This window comes from Phascolarctos cinereus, unplaced genomic scaffold (genome assembly GCF_003287225.1).
Source record: "Phascolarctos cinereus isolate Bilbo 61053 unplaced genomic scaffold, phaCin_HiC Scaffold_9;HRSCAF=440, whole genome shotgun sequence".
Classification (NCBI taxonomy): Eukaryota; Metazoa; Chordata; class Mammalia; order Diprotodontia; family Phascolarctidae; genus Phascolarctos; species Phascolarctos cinereus.
Window position 1 is genome coordinate 8,507,375 of NW_027556402.1, and position 20,835 is coordinate 8,528,209.

Consider the following 20,835-nt stretch of genomic DNA (forward strand, 5'->3'; position numbering starts at 1 on the left):
CATAACTATCCCTTCATTTGATCCCCACAACAATCCTGTGAGGTAAGTGCTATTATTATCCCCATTTTACAGATGAGGAAACTGAGGCACAGAAGAGTTAAGTGACTTGCCCAGGGTCACATTGCTGGTAAGTGTTTGAGGCAGGATTCAAACTCAAGTCTACCTGATTCCAGGTCCTGTCCTTGATCCACCGTACTACCTAGATATTTAATATGAGTAAGTATTAACCACTTCCTATATACCTGGCCCTATGCCTAGGGGAGATGTCACGCAGACAACTATAAACTTTCAAGATATGCCCAGTACAGTAAAAATGGAAGGTAATCTCAGAAGGAAGGGACTAGCTTCTGGGGGACTAGGGAAGGCCTCTATCAGAAGGTGGGACTTCAGCTGAACCTTGAAGGAAGGTAGGGAAGTCAGGAGGCAGAAGAAAGAAAGGAGACCATTCTAGGCTTGGAGAAAAGACAGTGGGAAAACATAGGGTGGGAAGATGCACGGTGGTGTTTGAGGAACAGAGTAAGCCAATGGAGCACGTGGAGGGAGGGAGTACAATCCAACAGAAGAAGACCAGAAAGGTAGGAAGGGGACAGGTTATAAAAGGCATCATCGAGGCCAGACAGAAGCTTCTGTTTTGATCCAGGAAACAAAAAGGAGCCAGTGCACCTTCCTGAGTTGGTATGGAGGGCGATGTGTGGCACGATCAGAGCTTTGCCCTTTCTCTCCTCATCCACTGGATCCTCTAAGAATTCTCCCCATTCTCTAACACTCAACTCAGATGCCACCTCCTCCAGCCAGCCTTCCCTGATCACCCCAGTTAACAGCAACCCTCCTCTTCCGACCTCCAACAGTGTTGGGTAACCTTCAACTCATCATGTAATATGTTTGTCGTTGCCTTGTTCCCCTCACAGACTGAAAGTCGTCCTCTATACTCTGGATGTCTCCCAGTGTCCAAAACAGTGCTCTGCTCACAAGTGGTGTTTAGTGTGCTTCTTATTGAATGATTCCGTGTTTGATAGTCTAGGTACTGACAAGAGAAAAAAGAAAATGTACCCTTACAACGTGTAAAAACGAACTTTGGTTTGGAAGGTTTGAGTGAACTCTGCAAAGCACTTTCTTTATGAGGGCTGTAGAACATTGCCTGCTCTGAGATCCACATCCCACTTCCTCCCCAGAAAGAAAATAATGAAATCCCCATCCCTATAAATCCTCCATGTAGAACTGTTTTGAAACGAGTAATTGAATCACAGAATGTCAGAGCTAAAAGACACATTAGGGATCTAGTTCAATGCTTTCATTTAAACAGAGAAGAAAACTGGGGCCCAGAGAGAAAAACAGATTTTTCCAAGGTCAGAGATGTAAAGGCAGAGTCCAGACTAGAATGTTCAATAAACAGAGGCTTGGAGGAAGGGAGAGAAACAGCACAACTACATCAACAAAGGGGTCCAGGTCAAACTCCAGTGACTGAGAAGATGTTAGATTTCATGTGGAATCCTAAGCATTGGAAGTGGAAAAGATGTTAGGGATAATCAAAGGAAAACAGCAAGAGAAAAAGTAAATGTAATTTCAGGAGAACAAGAACATAGAGGATTAAAGACCTGAAGACAAAGATTTAAGAAGCAAAAGTAGGACAGTAGACAAGGCAAGGCCCAGCAGTAATGCTACCACCTCCTACAATTTCTAAACATGTGGGCTTTTTGAGCAGGCTGTGGTTTATGTATCTCTTGTTCTTAAGGCCAAAGTAAGAGAAAGAAGCGATTTATTCCCAATGATTGTTTTAAATTGGTTTAAATTGGTTTTAAAACTTGACCGCATCTCCATTTCTGAATGGCATTTTGTCCATTAAATTATTCCTATTTTTTTTAAAAACTTATTTTACAGATAAAGAAACTGGCCCAGAAAGAGGAATAGATTGGCCTAAGATCACATAAGTATAAGGAAAAGAATTGTATTTGGATACAAGTCTTCTATCTTCGAAGTTTACACTATGCAGCATTAAGAATGGCTTTGGACTGTCTTTGTGCTATTTTCTCTGTGCTCTGCACCGAGTCTTTGCCTCTACCATTCACATGATCCATAAAATATCCTGTTGATCCCCCATCTGCTCCTCAAAGATGTATTTCCTCCATGACACTTTTCTTTTTTTCTTTTCTTTTTAACTTATGGAATAAAGCAAGTATTTCTATAACATGTTATAATTTTTCAAAAAGATTATTGCACATAAAACTGCAAATCTATTATATACAACTCACTATTCCTTTTAAACATATAATAAAGTGATCATGTAAATTTCTCTTTTTTTCTTCCTCTCCACCCTAGAGATGGCTACCATTAGACACAAATACATCTCTGTGTGTGTGTATGTGTGTGTATAAAATCATTCTATGTATATTTCCTTTTATCAGTTCTTTTGCTGGATGCATGACACATTTCCAGACTAGTTCCATTGGGCTCCAGCTCCTTTGGTTTCTCCTGTAATCTCCATCTCTAGCCTGTCATACCTAATTAGTTGCTAAGTCTTATTAATTCTACCTCCACAATATAATTCATATGTATACCATTCTCTCACTTACACAGCCACTATCCTAGTTCAGACCTTCATGGTATCTTTGTGTAACCCTCAATGTCACAAACCTTGCCTCACACTGATACCTGTTGGTTATACTAGGAATACTGTAATAACTGCCAAACTCATCTTCCAGCTTACAGTCTCTCCCTACACCAATTCATTCTCCAAAAACTCCATCCCAAAAAAAAAATTATTTTCCTAAAGCATGTGTAGCCATGTCACTTCTTGGTTGAAGAATCTTCAGTGACTCTAAGGTAAAATGTAAATTTGTCACTTAAAATATTGAATCTTGCTCCAGACTAATTTTCCAGATGTTTCTTGCTACTTCCTGTCATGTATTCTGTGTTTTAGTCACAGTAGCTTCCATGCCTTTGCACATTCCCTCATACCTAGAATCTATTCCCTCCTCACTTCTATCTCATAGAATCCCTATTAGTTTTTCAAGGCTCATCTCATGGCCAAATCCTGTGGGAAATCATTTCTGATCCCTTTAATTATTAGTGTTTATTCCCTTCTCCTCAAATTGGTGTGTGTGTGTATACATATAAATATATATACATATCCTTTTATATATCGTTTCCCTGCAATAGAATGTTAAAAGTTTCTTTATTAACAACCATATGGAAGATTACTCTAAATCACTCACAATAAGAGTAATGGAGCTCAAAACACACGATTTCACTTAACACCCAGTAAACTGGTAAAGTAAAAAAAAAAAAGAGAATCCTCAATTCTGTTGTTTTTTGTTTAGTCATTTTTCAGTCATGTCTGATTCTGTGTAACACAATTTGGAGTTTTCTTGGCAAAGATACTGGGGTAGTTTGCCATTTCCTTCTTTAGCTCATTTTACAGATGAGGAACTGAGGCAATTAAGGTTAAGTGACTTGCCCAGGGTCCCACAGCTAGTAAATGTCTGAGGCTGGATTTGAACTCAAGTTGTTCTGACTCCAGGTCTGGTACTCTATCCACTATGCCACCTATTTGACCTCGATTCTGTAGAGGCTGCTAAAAGACAAATCATTAACATGCATAATGGTGGAACTGTGATTTGGTCCAGACATTCTGGAAAGCAATGTGAAAGAGAAAGTTATTCAAATATCCATGACCTTTGACCCAGAGATCCTACTGCTGGGCTTCTATCCCAAGAGGGCAAAGACAGAAAAGGCCCACTTACACCAAAATCTTTATAGCAGCATTTTTTTGGTCATAGCATAAAAGTGTAAATTAAATCAATGTCTATCAATTTGTGGATCACGGTAAATTAATATAATGCAATAATGTGCTGCAAGAAATAATGGCTTTGGAGGACTGAGAAGAATATGGGAATATAAAGTATATGAACTGATAGAGAGTTAAATAAGGGGAGGAGAATCAAGAAAACACAGACACAGTGACTCCCAAAAATGGGACTGGAAGGCATAGATCATAAGGACAAGCATATCTATAAAGAAAAGATAAAAAATTCAACTCCCTCCCTTCTTTACACAGATAGGGGACTATGAGTGTGGAGTATTGAATATACTATCAGTCTTGGATGCTGTGCTGTTTAGTTTTTAACTTGTTTTTACCTTTTTTTTTAATTCTTTGTTATAAGGGATGGTTTTTTTTCCCCTGGGGAGAGAGGGGGAGAAGAAATGAAGGCAATAAAAATCAAAGATATCCAACAAAAAATGTAAGTTTCTGGAAGCCGAGGACTCTTTTTTTTTCATTCCTTCTTGTATCCCTAGCCCTAGTCCCGTGCATTGCACCTATTGGTATTTAACAGATATTTGTTGCATTTCGTTCTGATTGGCTTCATCCTTCCAACTTCTCTTATATAATTGGCAGTCTGGTTTAGTGAAATTTACTGGATTAATATAAGAAGTCCAATTCTCAGTTCTGTCCACAGTAGCTATGTGATTTTAGACAAGTTGAAACTTCTCAAGGACTCAGGGTGAAAAATATCTAATCTATCTGTCTTACTCAGTTGCTTTAAAGACCCAATAAAATACTGCATGGGAGTGATGTCTAACTCAATGGCATCCAGGAGCCAATTAGTGAGTTTATATAGACACAGACCAATTTCATCCACAGAGGAATTCTATACAAGTCCTTTCTAACCCTATGATCCAATGACCTCAAACACACAGCTTGAAGTCTAAGGAAACTTGGGTCATCTGATTTTGTTGAGGCATTTCTGTGGGTGTAACAGAGGCTGAATCAGTGTATGTGAAAGCTAACATATGGGACATGAGAAAAGCTGTCCTTCATGACAATTGACTATGCAGGACATGCTCCTGATAATGCAGTGACCTAATGCTGAAAAGATTTGGCTTTTTAGTACAATGTAGTACACCCTGAATAGTCCCTTTGATCATTCCCCAGCCTAGGAAAAGCATCAGGAGGGTGGGACACTATGTCAGTTAAAAGAAGAGAGTCTCAGGGTCAGTCACTTTGCTTGAACTCTCTCCTGGGTCAAGTAGAGCACCTCAGTCTTTTGACTCTTTGTGAGGAAGTGAAGGGATGAGTTCCTCCCTTCTCACCTCTAACTGCCATTCTCATGTGGAACATGGACTCAACTAAGGTAGCTTGTAGTACCTGGACACAGTACTGATTCCTCTGTTTCCTGAGTAGATAACTAAACATGTCTAGTCTTGAAAGTTACCTTTAGAGTTACAGAAGAGCAGAAGTCCTGGATCCCACTGAGTCAGAGCTAAGCAATGGCTTTTAGAGGAGTCCCTAGCAAATTACACCAGCCCCATTTGGAGAAGACAATCCTCAACCACAGAATGGGCCCAAATTATTTTCCCCACAGATGTCCTGGGAGTCGTATGCACAGTGAGAGTTAAATTGAAATGCAAAGTACTGAATTGGCAGTACTGCAAACTGCTTTATGTTCTAATAAGATTTAAGCATCACCCTCCCAGCATAGTATAACCATAGTTATAAGCTATTACTGAAATCCTATTTTAAGTTTGTTCTTATCAAATAGCCCCTTGTGAGTGTCCTGTGTTTAGTATTCCTATTGTGTGTAGTATACACTATATAGAATATAGTCCTTTTGCCTCTTTTTGGAGAACCCTTAGAGGTGAGCTATAACCTAATCTATAAATAAAATTATCCTTGGGTTGCCCGGGCATGGCTTTAAGCAGCTGAAAAGTATGAGAAAAGACAACTTAACTCTTCTCATTAATGTCCAGCCTGAACCCAGTCTATACCACATGCCTGGGTAGTACAGAACAGAGTGCTACAGTACCCCAGGGCCTGGGGGAGACTGACAGTAGTTCCTCAAGGTTTGACAATTACTTTTTAAAAGGGAAGGATAAAAATCTATAGCCTTCTGACTCCTGAATGGATGTTGTCACTTAGGCTTGCATCACACTGTAGTCAGACTATAATAAGCTTATTTATGATTGGTGCTGCAAAGCTAAAGGTTTCTGGTCCAAATGAGTCTGTCCTTTCAATTCTCCAGCAACAAACTGGCAGAACTCCTACTCTGAGATATAGGTACTATAGCTAGCATAGTCTGTGCACCCCCACAAAGAACACCTTAAGCTTTTGGTGGGAGTGCCAGTCCAGGGAGGAAGCATCAGACCACAAGGTTTGTATGAGATGCAGGATGATGGTGTTGAACTCAGCAAAACAGCCACTGAGGGATGATGGCCTAAGGGGGATTGAGTGTTTCAAGGAAAACATTAAAGTTAACAGACCACAAGAGGGGAAATAAAATATATCCAAGGCAGATGGGACACAGCCCCAGGGGCAGCTAGGTGGTACAGTGGTTAGAGCACCAGCTCTGGAGTCAGGAGGACCTAAGTTCAAATCCGGCCTCAGACACTTGACACTTACTAGCTGTGTGACCCTGGGCAGGTCACTTAACCCCAATTGCCTTGCTGGAAAAAAATAAAGGGACTCAATTCAAAATGATTCAGCCCTCATGAAGTAGTCAACAGCTTAGGAGGTGTCCAATCTATGTTACCACATCTGGTTTCAAGCTTTCCTATTTACTACTTGTATGACCTTGTGGAAGTTACTTCACCTGCTGGGGTCTCGCTTTCTTCTGCTGCATAAATAATCACAGACTTAAGCTAAATGGGACATTCAACAGTATTCTGGTAAATGTTTAATGACAGGTTCTCTTCTCTTCCACAAAAAAAAAAGTATACATGGGATATACTTCTCAGTTAATCTGCATTCTTACATTTTCTCCAGTACTTTCTTAACTCTAGACAATCAATAAAAAAAACAAACCAAGCTCTGCTTTGTAACATTTGATTACTTCACAGGTGTAAATGTTTACACTGAAAATTTAACCACCGGATTCTGTTGAGCCAGTTAGAGCTGGCTCCAGCACACCTTGACATAATTTATTTCCACCAACCCCCTTATTTTGCTATTTCTATCCTGACCCAGGATCCCATGCTGCTGTTCCCCAGCCATCTTCAAGTCATATTCCTTCAGACATACCATAAACTTTGACCCCCTCCCTACTTCCCCCCTCTAGCTCTGGGAACAATAATCATGTGGATATTATCATTCCTGCAAAGGATACGTCAATTAGTTGAACTCTGTTTTCAATCGCCATTCCTGTGACTCCTACAAACAAATGAGTGTTTTGGCCTGGCCACCCTTTCTGTGTGTGTGTCTTCCCCTGTTAAAAGGTAGGATTTTTGAAGTCAGGGACTGATTCAGTTTTTCTATTTGTATCACCTCACCTAGCTCGGTTCATGCACATAATAAGGGCTCCATAAGAATCTTTTTGATTCATTCATGAGAAGACTAAGGCCCAAAGAAGCTAAGCAACTTTCTCCAGGTCACAAAGGTAAGTAGAACTCAAATTTTAACCCAGTCCTCTAAATCTGAATCTTGTCCTCTTTGGATTAGATTACCCTTAAAATCACTTCCAGCTCTGTATCCTATAAAATACTACCACAATTTTACAGATGAGCAAACTGAGGCTCAGAAAAGTTAAATGACTTGCCCAAGGTCACACAGCTTCTTCAGATCTCCAGGTCTTCTATATCCAGATCTGTCACCATTTCTATTTTTTTTCTTAAATTAACAATCACCTCAGCTCTTTTCTGGCTAAGTTAAGAGGAAAAGCGTGGGCAATGCACTCCTGAATAACATAAGATAAAAGCAGAAAATGTTTTTAATTCAAAAAAAATTAATCCCTATTGTTGTAGGGAATTAACATTTAAGTTTACTTTGGGAAGGAAGAAGCAGGAGAAAGGAGTTGGATGGAGAGGAAGAGAAGGGGAAAAAGCACTGGACTGGAGACCAAAAACCTGGACTTGAATTCCAGCCAATTGTGTCACCTCGGGTAATTCATATACTCTCTGGGTCTCTTATTGCTAAATGAATGTAAAGATGAAGGGGTTGGACTCGAAAACCCCTAATGGCTCAAGTTCAAACCTATTATCTTATAACTAGTTTAAAGCTAAAAAAGATTCTGAAACATGTCAAAGCTAGGTTAAGAGTTAATTGTTTTTAAAAGTAGGCTTGAATAGTGTCCGAGACCCCTTTAAGCCAAGAGCACCATCCTCTGGACACAAGAAAGACTACAGCCTAGGAGTTTCAGTCAGATTCTTCTTCTTACCTAGGCTCTAGAAATTAAGAGCTCTGTGGAGATCACCTAGTTCAACTCTGAGATGACAAAGTGGGACATTGAGGCCCAGAATAGTGAAGTGAATTACCCCAAGATTAGTAAGCAGCACAAGAGCCATGAGAATGGCAGTGTTGTCCAGACCAGGAAGGTAGCTGCTGTGGAGAAGGGGCCAGTCATCCCCACCTGTCAGCCAACTGCCATTTACAGGAGATGAGCAAGTCAGTCTAATAGAAGCAGCATGTCACCCTGGGGGAGTGACTGGAGGCAACCCATGACAGGCAAGTCAAGCCACCACCACCACCACCTTGACCACTCTCTCCCCTCCTACCCTAATGGAAACAGCCCAGGAGCCTGAACCCAACAACTTTGGGAATAGCTGTGCTTCCAGCCCAGAGCCCTCAGCCATCCTCCTGGAAAGCAGCCACTGTGGAAATGCAGCCTTGCCACTGCTTCTTCAGGAGCTACGGCCACAGCCACTAAAGTCCCAGAAAGGAAAGTCCTTGGCCCTGTCAAATGGTTGAACAGCAGAAACTGATATGATTTTATCAGTGGAAATGACATGAACGAAGAGGTATTACCATCTGCTTTGCTGCTTCCCCCCAAGGACCAGGAGATTTTTCCATATGACTTGCAGCTGAAAATGTTGTCTCCCCCATTAGAACATGAGCTCCAGGAGAACAGGTAATGTCTGACTTTTGTATTTTTATCACCAGGGCTTAGCCCGGTGCTTTGCATATAGTAAATGCCTGACAAATATGTTCATTCGTTCTTTCCTGTTTCAGAAGCCCAGGTCCTGAATGGCAGCTAAAAAAGTGTATTTGTGGTACTACCCACAAATGCCCATCTTGGCTGATTTATATAGGCTTTGGTCATGAAAGTTAGAATGTAAGTACATTATCAAGAGATGTGCAGATTCTTCCATTTGTAAATATGATTTCCTTTTAAATTAAGAAAAAATAGTATTTCTATGGTGCCATAAGTTTTATGGGCAGTGAAGTGGAACACCAGTGCTAAAGTCAAGAAGGCTCATCCTTCAGAGCTCAAAGCTGTCCTCAGACACTAGCTAGCTGTGTGACCCTGGACAAGTCACCATACCCTGTTTGTCTCAGTTCCCTCATCTGTAAAAATGAGCTGGAGAAGGAAATGGGAAACCACTCCTGTATCTTTGCCAAGAAAACTCCAAATGGGGTCATGAAAAGTCAGACATGACTGAAACCACTGAACAACAACTATAAATGTAGACAGAATATTTCTTAAATGCTTACTATATGCTAGATACTGTGCTAATAGTATTTCTTGTTTAAGAGTAAGCTCTGTGGGGCAGTGGATAGAGCTATCAGCCTTAGAGTCAGGAAGACCTGAGTTCAAATCTGCCTCAGACATTTGACACTTACTAGCTGCATGCTCACCAAGAAAGAAAAATTTTTAAGAACAAGCTACTTACCAAATCCGAAATTCTGTGATTTCACCTCAAGAGTGGTTATATTTGTACAGTAACTTTTTAAGACTGGATTCTCCGTTTGTCTATGACCACCAGGGGGCGCTTGTGAGCCTGTTTGGGGCTCTCTTGGTAACCTTGTTATGTTGCTATGGTAATGTTTCTTAGGTAATCACACATCTGCGGATGTTCTCAGTGACCCTCCTTTCTAGGAGCTGAGCTTTTCCTTCAGGGCAGAACCACACAAGAAGTAGCAAGGCTATCAGGGGCTCCCCAGCCCTGAGCTGGCAGTCTCCCTCAGGAGTGCTGCTATTGCCCTTGAGTCTTCTGTAAGGGCATAGCACTGGCACCCTCCTCTTCTCTGCAGCCGTCCGTCCCTGTGGCTCCAGCTTGCACTCTACCCCCAGCCCCGCCCTGCTGAGCAAGAATGTTGCCTATTGAAAAAGTGAAATTCCTCCTTTCTTTCCTTATCTCTGTGCTTTGCAGAAACGCAACAAACTTCTGGGGCTGCTGGCCAGAGTGTTGTCGCCCTTTAAGAGGCTTAGAAATGAAAACTGTGCTCAGGAAAGAAAACAAAGTTACCAACCAGACTGCCACTTCAAGAGCCCAAAAAGGCCCATACAAGCAGCTTCCCTGCCCCATCCCCTTCCCCACACAGATGCATCTTCGGAAGATGGGAAAGGGAAAGAAGGTGCTGCCTCTTGGGTTTCAAGCAGCCCGCGGGCTCTGAGCCCATCCCTTTCAGCTGCTTATGCTCTTGCTGAACTCTTCCCAACTGATTTCTATCAACCCGTTACACCTCCTTGGCCCCAATCAATCAACAAGAATTTATTAAGCACCTGCTGTGTGCCAGAGACTATCAGTCCCTGGCACACAGTCCTAAAGTGTGATCCTACCCCATGCTCTTTCCAGTCCAGTATGGCCTGCTGCACCTTACCCCAACTCCCCACACAACATTCTTTTCCTTCCTCCAAAAACCATTCCAGTTGAAGATCAGGAGTGGACCCTCAGAATTTAACAATAATGAGACAGTTCACCTTCACTAGATGCTTTCTCAACTTCCCTATGAACTAGATCCTGTATATTAGCATCATTTTACAAATAATCAAAAGACAATGAAAAGACATGAAAATGAGTTTTCGGTACTAAATCACCACAAGGAAAATCAGAAAAGGATGGTCATGAAGCAAGAGTGAGGAGATGAATTGTAAGCTGTGTTGGTTGAAGAAGAAAATGGATAGAGGGCTAGATTTGGAGTCTGGAAGACCTGAGTTCAGATCCTATCAGACTCTTATTAGTTGTGTGACCCTGGGCAAGTCACTTAACCTCTGTCTGCCTCAATGTCCTTAACTGTAAAATGAAGATAATAGCACCTACTTCCCAAGGTTGTTGTGAAGAGCAAACGAGATAACATTTGTAAAGTGCTTTGCAAATCTTAAAGTGCTATAGAAACGCTAACTAGTGTTATTATAAATGATTAGATCATGGAACTGACAAGTTAAGATATTTATAGATAACCATCAATCGCAGCCAAATCACATTGGGGGCAGGCAGGTTACATCCTGAATTTTATAAAACATAAAATAAAATAAGGTGAGCATTTCCATATCTCTGGAGGGATGTTTCCCCACACTCATCATACAAATAAGGTCTTTCCAGATACATCCTGTGGTGCTAAATAAAATTTGAATTGCAATTAAAATACTTACAACTTTCACATTGCTCAGAGAATTTCTTGAGATAACCCATTTCAGCTTTCCCCTAGTGTGGAGTCTTAAACATCTGGTGTCCATAGGATATCAAAAGACCTGGAGGAAGATTTCTAGCATGTTGAGTACCCACTATGTGTACAGTTTATGAAAAAGCCTGGGCAATTGGTGCATAGAATGAGAAGCCATACATGTCTTTCCTGTAATGTTTTATCCATAGCAATGTATATCTTTGGAGTAGCTTCCTTTATTTCAGGGCTAACTTCCCTATATGGACAGTGCCTTCTCCTCCAACATCCATGGTATTTTCCCCTGCTCCAACTGAAAGGTCACATTTTGTTGGGAAGGTGAAAGCCCCAAGGAGCCAGAGTTCCTAGAATTCTCCAGCATCCTCGTTCAGCTCCTTCTGAGAAGGATCCAGGTGCCTTCACTCACGTGGGTGAAATCCACAGTGAAAACATCATTGAATGGCATCGATTCCTGATGGGGCCTGGTTGTGAAGAACACAATGCTATTCCTTTCTCCTCAATATTCCCCTTCTGTGGAATAGCAGAGCCCTTCAGAAGGCAGTTCTTATCAGTCCTTCACTCTCATCCCCTGGTTAGGGCTGAAGGCTGAGGTTAAGGCTACTCCCACAGGGGGCATCTCAGTCCAGAATCACAACCCAGCTATCCTTGTCATGAGCAATCCCAGGCCCCCTCCCTACCCTGTGCCCCTGAGACTGTGCCTTGTTATATTATACCCAACTATACCACAAAGACTCTTTAGTACAGGGCACTGGGAAGGCAATCAAAAAGAATAACGTGGAACTACAGATCGATCCAGGATTTGAGACTATGGCCTTGCTCAAACACGCTCCAGTAAATTTGCTAAGGATAGCAAATATTAAAACTATTAAACTATTAAAAGTAATTTCCTGTGTTAAGTGAGAATACTTCTTGATTGAATCAGTGAGTCAGAATTGAGTGTGACCAAGGTCTGTGAACCTCTTAGAATGAATCCAAACCACTGAGACTTGGACATTCACTCAGTGGCTTAAACAGAAAGGATGAGTTGTCTCAGAACTAGATAGAGATCCTGTATGCCTGGAAGTGGAGAGGAAGGAATAAAGTCATCAGAGCCTGAATGACTGAGCTGAATGAGCTGAACCAAGCACCAGTGCAAGGGCAGCAGAGGAGAGAACTACATGGACCTTAGGAACCAAGATATTGTCCATTGGATTAAAATGTGCTGATTTTTGCAACAGGATTTTGCATATATACAAAGCCCATAGGGAGCCATTGCAGTCTGTTGAGTTAGGTCAAAGGGTTTACAGGCCAACCATTTAGTGACTTTTGGGGATATAATTCCAAATTGCTTTGCAGAATGGCTGGGTTGCTTCACCACTCTGCCAGCAGGTTTTTTATTATACCCATTTTCCCATAGCCCTTTCAACAAATTTTTTTGGTCATTTTACCAATTTGATGGATGTTCGTGATGAATTTCAGAATTGCTTTAATTTGCTTTTCTCTATATTTAGTCATTTGGAGCATCTTTTCACTTCTTATAACTTGGATTCCTTCTTTGAGAAGCACTTCTTTATATCCTTTGACCATATCTATTGGAGAATGGTTCATATGCTAATCTATTTGAATAAATTGTATGTTGTATATCTTGGCTAAGAGACTTTTGTCAGATAAAATTACTGCGAAGATTTCTCCCTCAATTAATAGCTTTTCTTCTAATTTTAATTAAATTTTAATTTTAATTTCTTTTAATTCTAATTTTAAGTGGATTTATTTATGCAAAGCCTTTTCAATTTTATGTCATCAAGGTTAGAGTTTTTATCTTCTGTGATCCTATCCATTGTTTGGTCATGAACCATTTCTCTGTTCATAGTTGTGGCATATATTAGGATGCAACTCTTTATATGGAAGTTATATGTTCACTTGGAATGTATCCATGTGTATGGTGTGAGATATTGGTCTACAACTAATCTCTGCCAGACTTCTTTCCATGTTTCCCAACAGTTTTTATCAAAGTCCATGCCCAAATATTTGAGGCAGCTAGGTAGTATAGTGGATAGACACCTGAGCTTGGAGTCAAGAAGACTTGAGCTCAAATCCAGTCTCAGACACTTACTAGATGTGTGACCATGGGCAAGTCATTTAATCTCTATGTGCCTTAGTTTCCTCAATTATAAAAAGAGGATAGGAATACCAAGTATCTCACAGAAATTTTGTGAGAATCAAAAGAGATAATACATGTAATGTGCTTGGTACAGTGCCTGCCACATAGTAGGTGAACAATAAATGCTTGTTCCCTTCCCTGTAGTTGGGGTCTTTTGGTTTACTGAACCCTAAGTTACTGTATTTATGTTTATGTATTTATATACCTAGTATTTTCTGCTGATTAAATTCTTTATTCTTCTATGTGTACTGTCATTTGGATGATGTATTCCTTATAGTGTAGTTTGAGATCTGGCACATCTTGGGCCCCTTCCATCTCCCACCCACCCCCATCTTTTTTTATTATTTCTCCTGAGGTTCTTAATCTTTCATTCCTCCAGATAAACTGTGCCATCATTTTTCTAGCTCTGTAAAGTGTTCATATAGTAGGTTGATTGTTATGGCACTGAAATGTAAATCATTTTGGGCAATAGTGTGTTATCATGGTCCAAATGTAACAACTGGCATCTCTCCAAATACTCACATTCATTTTTATTTCAATAGAGTGTTTTGCAGTTGTATACATACAGGTTTTGCATGTTTCTTCATTTGTTATTTGTTCTTACATTTCTTACTTAGTTATTTTGAATAGTGTTTCAATTTCTATCTCTTCCTGGTTGGCTTCGTTAGTACTATACAGAAAGGTTAATAATTTGTGTAGATTTGTTTTATATCTTGCTACTTTGCTGAAGTTATTGTTTTAATTAATTTTTGGTTGACAATCTAGGATTCTCTAAGTAGGAGAAAAGAAAAAGGATGAGGAAAAAAATGAAAGGGGCCCAAGCAGGGCTTCAGATCTCAAACTATATCACAAAGTAGTCATCATCAAAATAATTTAGTACTGGTAGAAGAGTAAGATCAAATCATTTGCAAGCAACCACTTCACTTTGATGAAGTTTAGCACATAGGCCCAGAAGCCACCAAGAGTTTTCCCTAAAGATGGATGATGCAGCGGGAGGAGAGCTTTCTCCAAATAGTCCAGGAGGATCACTTGAATCTATAAAGGAAATGCTTGGTAGCTTCTACAGCTGTTTGCCCTGAGGAATTTTCCCTCTCAGATAGATTTTCTCCACACCAACAAACATCATTGACTCTCAGGAAAGGACTTAGCTTATAACTACAGGCTGAAGGTATACTTTAGACATCAAGTCTGACAATAATGCCTAAATTACTTTAAAGATTTAGTGCTATACTAATCAAGCTTCCAAGGGAATATTTTAATTTTTGTTGTTCAGTCATGTCCAATTCTTCACGACCCTGTGGACCACATTGTCCATGGAATTTCTTGGCAAAGATAATGGAGTAGTCTGCCATTTCTTCCTTCAGTATATTTTGAGTTAGACAAAAATAATTTTTAAAATTATTTGGAGGGAAACAATTGAGAATATCCTGGGAAATAATGAAAGAAAAGTAGGAACAAAGGAAGAATAGCACTTCCAGAATTTGAACTATAATATAATATAATATAAAAGAACTCTTTTGTACTAGTTAAAAAGTAGAAGAGCAGATCAATGCAACAGACTAGACAGGAAGGATCAGAAAAAACTGAACTCAAAAACCTAGAGTTCAATAAACCTGAAAACATAAATTGCCTAGGAAAGAATTCAAATTATCTAATTGACAAGAATTTCTGGGGTAAATGGGAAAGCAATCTGACAGAAATTAGAGTTGGTAAAAAAAAAAGCTTACATCACATGCAATAATGAACTCAAAATTAATATGAGACCTGAATAGGAAAGATCAGATCATTTTGAAATGAGAAGAGAGCCAGATCAGGGACTTTTCCTCTTCTTTCTGCACCAAGCTTGTCCTGATCTTTCAACGCCAGTGCCTTCTATCCTACATTTGACTTCTCTGTATATTGTTGTATTTATTTACTTGGTATTTATGCTGGATACATTGTATATGTACATGTAGTCTTCCCCTGTTAGAATGCTAGATAGATACATAAATATATAGATAAATACATGACTAGATAGATAGATGGATACAAAGATACACAGGTAGATAGATAGATAGATACATACATGCATACATACATACATAGATACATAGATAGATAGATACATAGATAGATACATAGATAGATACATAGATAGATACATAGATAGATACATAGATAGATACATAGATAGATAGATACATAGATAGATAGATAGATGATAGATAGATAGATAGACAGATAGATAGAGAGATAGATAGATAGATGGGTGGATAGATGGGTAGATAGATGATAGATATATAGATACATAGATAGATCAAGCATTTGTTACGAACCATGTTCCAGGTCCTATGCTACGTTCTGAAAATAAAGACACAACAACAACAACAACAAAACAAATTCCAATACCCTCAAGGAACGTAAATTCTAATGTAAGCTAATATAAAAAGATAACCCATAAAAGAGAGCTAGAAAGCTGGGAGAGACTGGGAAAGATGCCCACATGGGTGGCAAGGCTGCTGGGGAGGAGAAAGAGAAATCTAAAGAGTGAAAAATAGATAAGGCAGTGTAGTGAACATCACCTGGGCACCTCATGAAATGATGAGCAGGGATTCATCAATGATAAGAGAGGGCAAGAGGGCAAATTATCTCCAGGGCAAAGGGGCTTCTGGGAAGGGGTGAGAAAGACAAGACCTTGAAGAGTAGAAGTGACAGTCAAATGAGCATGGTCGAGGCTCCTCATCAAATGGCAGCACAGGACAGGGAAATAAGGAATGCTTAAGCAACTCAGTGTAGGGCTCCAAGCTAATTGTTTAATTAATGAGATAGATGTTGCTACTTTATTTAATTTTGGAAATTAGAATTAAACTTTTTGATTGCCTTAGAAACTAGATTCATTTATAGTGCTTTCGCCAAAGTCTCCGTTGATTTCTCAATTGCTAAATCTGATGATTTTTTATCAGTTCCTTCTCAATCTCCCAGTTGCAATTGACATTGTTAACCATCCCCTCCCCCCAGGATACCCTCTGCTCTCTAAGCTCCATGACACTAGTCTCCCCTGGTTCACCTCCTACCTATCTGACAGCTCCTTCTCAGTTTCCTTTGCTGGCTCATCAATCCACAGGAGCACTCTAACTGTAGGTGTTCCCCATGGCTCTGTCCTCCATCCTCTTTTCCCTTCATGCTTTCTCTCTCAGTAACCTAATCAGCTCCCCTGGGTTTAATTATCATGTTTTTGCAGATGACTCCCAGATCTATGTATCTAACCCCAGACTTCAGTCTGACATCACCAATTACCTAGGGGACATTTCAAATATATTGAAGACACCTTCAAATTCAGCCTGTCTGAAACTGAATTCACTATCTTTTACTCCTAAATTCTCCCTTTTCCCAAATGTCCCTATTTCTGTTGAAGGCATCACCATCCTTCCAGTGTCTTGGATTCATCATCCCAGTATTATCCCAGGCTCTTCACTCCTCCTCATCCCACATATGTAAGCAGTTAAGACATCTTGCCATTTCTACCTCACAATATCTCTCTCCAAACCCTTCTAGCTCTTCACACATTACATCTCACATAGATGATGACAACAACCTCCAAATTAACCTCTTTGCCTCAAGGGATGCTGTTATTGTTCAGTCATTTCAGTCATGTCCAATGCTTCATGACCCCATCCACTGTGCCACATACCTGCCCTCCTATCTGAGATGGCCAAATGCAAATGGACAGATTTGAATAGGAGGGGAAGATAAGGCTGGATTGCACTCAGGGCAGTGCCAAGTTCCTTTAATGGCTCAAATCTTCCTCTAGAAATGAAAGCATTTGTGTTTAATACCAACATTCCACAATTGTTGCTATATGACAGTAAAGCACAGAATACCAAGGTCTCTGAGGAAATAAAAATAATTATCACACAGGAGCAAAAGGAGAATGGCGAGTGTGAGCAGGCTGCAACATGTAAACAGTAAGGCACTTCAGAAAATAACACATTAAAGGATGTCACCCTCTAAAGCCAACATCCCCACTCCCCCACTGTGCCAAGCTGTCTCTGACTTACTAATTAGGTTTTAGGGAGTTGTTTGAGGCATGTACAGGTAAAACGACTTGCCTAGATTAACTAATAAGTGTCACAAGATCGGCATCTAGGCCTCCTAGATAAATCCAGCCCTCTTTCTAGTATGCCAATCAAATCACTGGAACCAGTGACTTAATCAGGGCTTCAACTTTTCCCCTTCAGCACTTCTTAAGCTGTGGGTCTCAACCCGAACTGAATAATGATTAAAATTTCCTCGATACTTCAAAAATTAAAAAATAAACAATGTCATCAAGGAATTGCATGGTAGAAAGAAATGAGTTGGTCATGTGGCCAGGATAAGGCATGATCAGCATCTTCAAGAGGTATTCTCAGAATGTTATGAGCAAGTGAGGAAGGCCTCTAGTATGTGGGATAGGCTTCTTGTGGGGAACTTAATAGAAAGATGTGGTCAAGAGTTGCACAAGTATGGGGAGGCAGGAATGGGTTGCTATCTGCTTTGTTGGAAGGATCTTCCAAAACAATGAAATCTCAGATCTCTTTGGCTTTTGGGGTATTAAATTTCATATTTAATGACACACTGAGATTTCTTCATATCTTGATTCTGTTATCCAGTATATGAATTTGGCACTATCTGAAAATGTGATTGTTCTCCCATTTGTGCTAGCAAAACAATTCATTGGCAATATTTTTAAATAGCACAAGATCTGAATGGCTTTCCACCAGACCCTTGCCCTCTAGCCATTCATTCACTTAATGCTGAGTGCTCTGTACTGTACTATCATCTTGCCTAAAGCTTTTCATTTCCCAAGGATGATGAGGGACTTTGTAAAATGCTTTGCTGAATTCAGATAAATCATATATATAGCATTCCCCTGTGTGATATGATGGAAAGAGAACTGTCTCCGAGTTTGAGGACCTGGGTTCAAATTCTACCTTTGATGCTTACTGTGTAGCCTTGGGCAAGTCATACAACCTTCCTTTGCCTCAGTTTCCTCATCTGTAAAATGAGGGAAAAGGACTAGATAGTCTCAGAGATCCCTTTCCAGCTCTAAATCCATAATCCTATCAGTCTAGTCACCCTATTGAACAAGGAAGTGAGTTCTGCCAGAATCCATGGTGGTCCCTAATGGTGACTGTTTGGGGGGGGAGGGGCACAAATCAAAGCCAACCTCACTGACCTAGAGCATGTAGACTCTGCCCTCTAGCCTCTGTCCAGTCTTGTGGCATTTCACGTTTGCACGGTCTCACAAAGACAATCCATAGCGGCTCTCCTTCCACTCTCCAACGTTGCGGCTCTTAGTTTCTTACAGTCTCTCATCAGTCATGGTTCCCTGTTCATATCTGCCCATTCGTTAGGTACCAGAGGATGTAGTTTATCTGGTCTGGGTGATTTTATTCAAGAGGAGCTGGGTGCTATCACCTTAAATACCTTCAGTCTCCATTCCACTTTATCTTATTCTCACCTCCTTAGTTGAAAATTATTTTTCTTAGCAAAAAAAAAAGAAGATAATTTTTGCATTGTTCCACTTTTTCCTTCCACTTCTACCCTTAAACAACAGTCCTTTGAGTTTCTTCCCTCTTCTCCAACATCACTTTGAAGGAAAAAAAACCTTTTTTTTTGTCCTTAGCCTCTAACCCTTTCAGCTCTTTCAAAGCTTTAGGACTTCTCATGTTATTGTTAAAGAATGTACCAGGCTTTGGTATTTAGTCTTCACTCCCCGTCAAGAGAAGGGCTTGCTCAGGATTCATTCATAGTGTCTGGTTTGTGTTTGCAATGACCCATCTTGTGATGTGCAGAAAAGCATATTTGCTTCTTGGAATTGTATAACTGCAAATGTCACCCTTCCTCTGGAGAATGCAAATGAATTAGGGTTATAGGGTCACAGCTATGGACATGGAAGGGAACTCAGAGACATCTGGTCCAAGCCCTTCATTTTGCAGATGAGGAAACTGAGGCTTGAGGGACCTGCCCAGGATCACGCAAGGTAGTACTAGAGGTGGCACTGCACCACAGGGTCTCTAGCTCCTGTACCATGCTTCTGCTTATTCGAGAATATATACTGATATGGATATGCACACACACACATATATGTATACACCTATGATATTCACACATATTTATACATAGCAGTATTCATAACTGAAGCTTTTTCTCTCGTGTTAGGATCATCGTGTACTAAAAGTTTATTCCCCATCCCCTCCCCTATAGAATCAGAATCAGTATTCATATCTAGAATCCCAAGGGGGAAAGACATAAGTATTTCCATCAGGCCTTTGGAACTCATCTGAGAGAAGAAACAAAACTATCCTCTTGACAATGACCAGGCAATTTAAAGGCAGAACTCAACTCCCCGAAAAGACTCATGCCCCTATTAATCAGCTACTATCCTGTATACCTATGGGCAGCTAGGTGGTGCAGCGGATAGTGCTGGGCCTGGAGTCAGGACTCATTTTCCTGTGCTCAAAGCTGGACTCAGACACTTGGTACTTTAAGAGTTGAAACAAGTTGAGAGAATCTTCAAGTCACCTCATTTCAAAACTCCTCATGATCTCCCAGGAGCCTCACTGGCAATGTTGCAGTGAATGGCACTGATTCATTGACCTGGTTTTCATTTGTTTTTAAAAATCTAAGTTGTCAGAATACCTTGTGCATCTGCCTCATTGTCTTGAGACAGTTTCTCTTCTTCCTGGGCTTTTCACAGCCAAGCACTGAATAGCATTATTTACTGGGTTTCCCTTTCAGCTATTAACAATAACCTTTTATTATTGCTAGAAAGCTGGGTGGAACAGTGGATAGAGAGTTAAGTCTGAAGTAAAAAAGAACTGAGTTGGAATCCAGCTTCAGACATTTATAGCTTTGGGACCCAGGGCAAGTCACTTAACCTCTATCTGCCTCAGTTTCCTCAACTATAAAATTGAGATAATAATAGCATTTACCTTCCAGGATTGTTGTGAGGATCAAATGAGATAATATTCATAAAGTATTTTAGCACAATGCCTGGAACATGAAAGATGCTTCATAAATACCTCTTTCCTTTTGTCTCATTTTCCTGTATAACTTAATAACCTGTGCTAGAAAAATCTATATTACAAAGGAGGTTGTTAGATTATGGAAGAAGATGAGGCAAGATGTAGATTTTAAGGGGACACTGAAATTTGAATGAGGTAGGACAAGGAGGGCGGCCTATTGTGTTGTAATTTCTACACATCCTTGGAATATGGGGGAAACGAGACATTAATGCACTGTTGGTGGAGTGGTGAACTGATTCAACCATTCTGGAGAACAATTTGGAACTATGCCCAAAGGGCTATAAAACCAGGCATCCCCTTTGACCTAGCAAGACCACCAC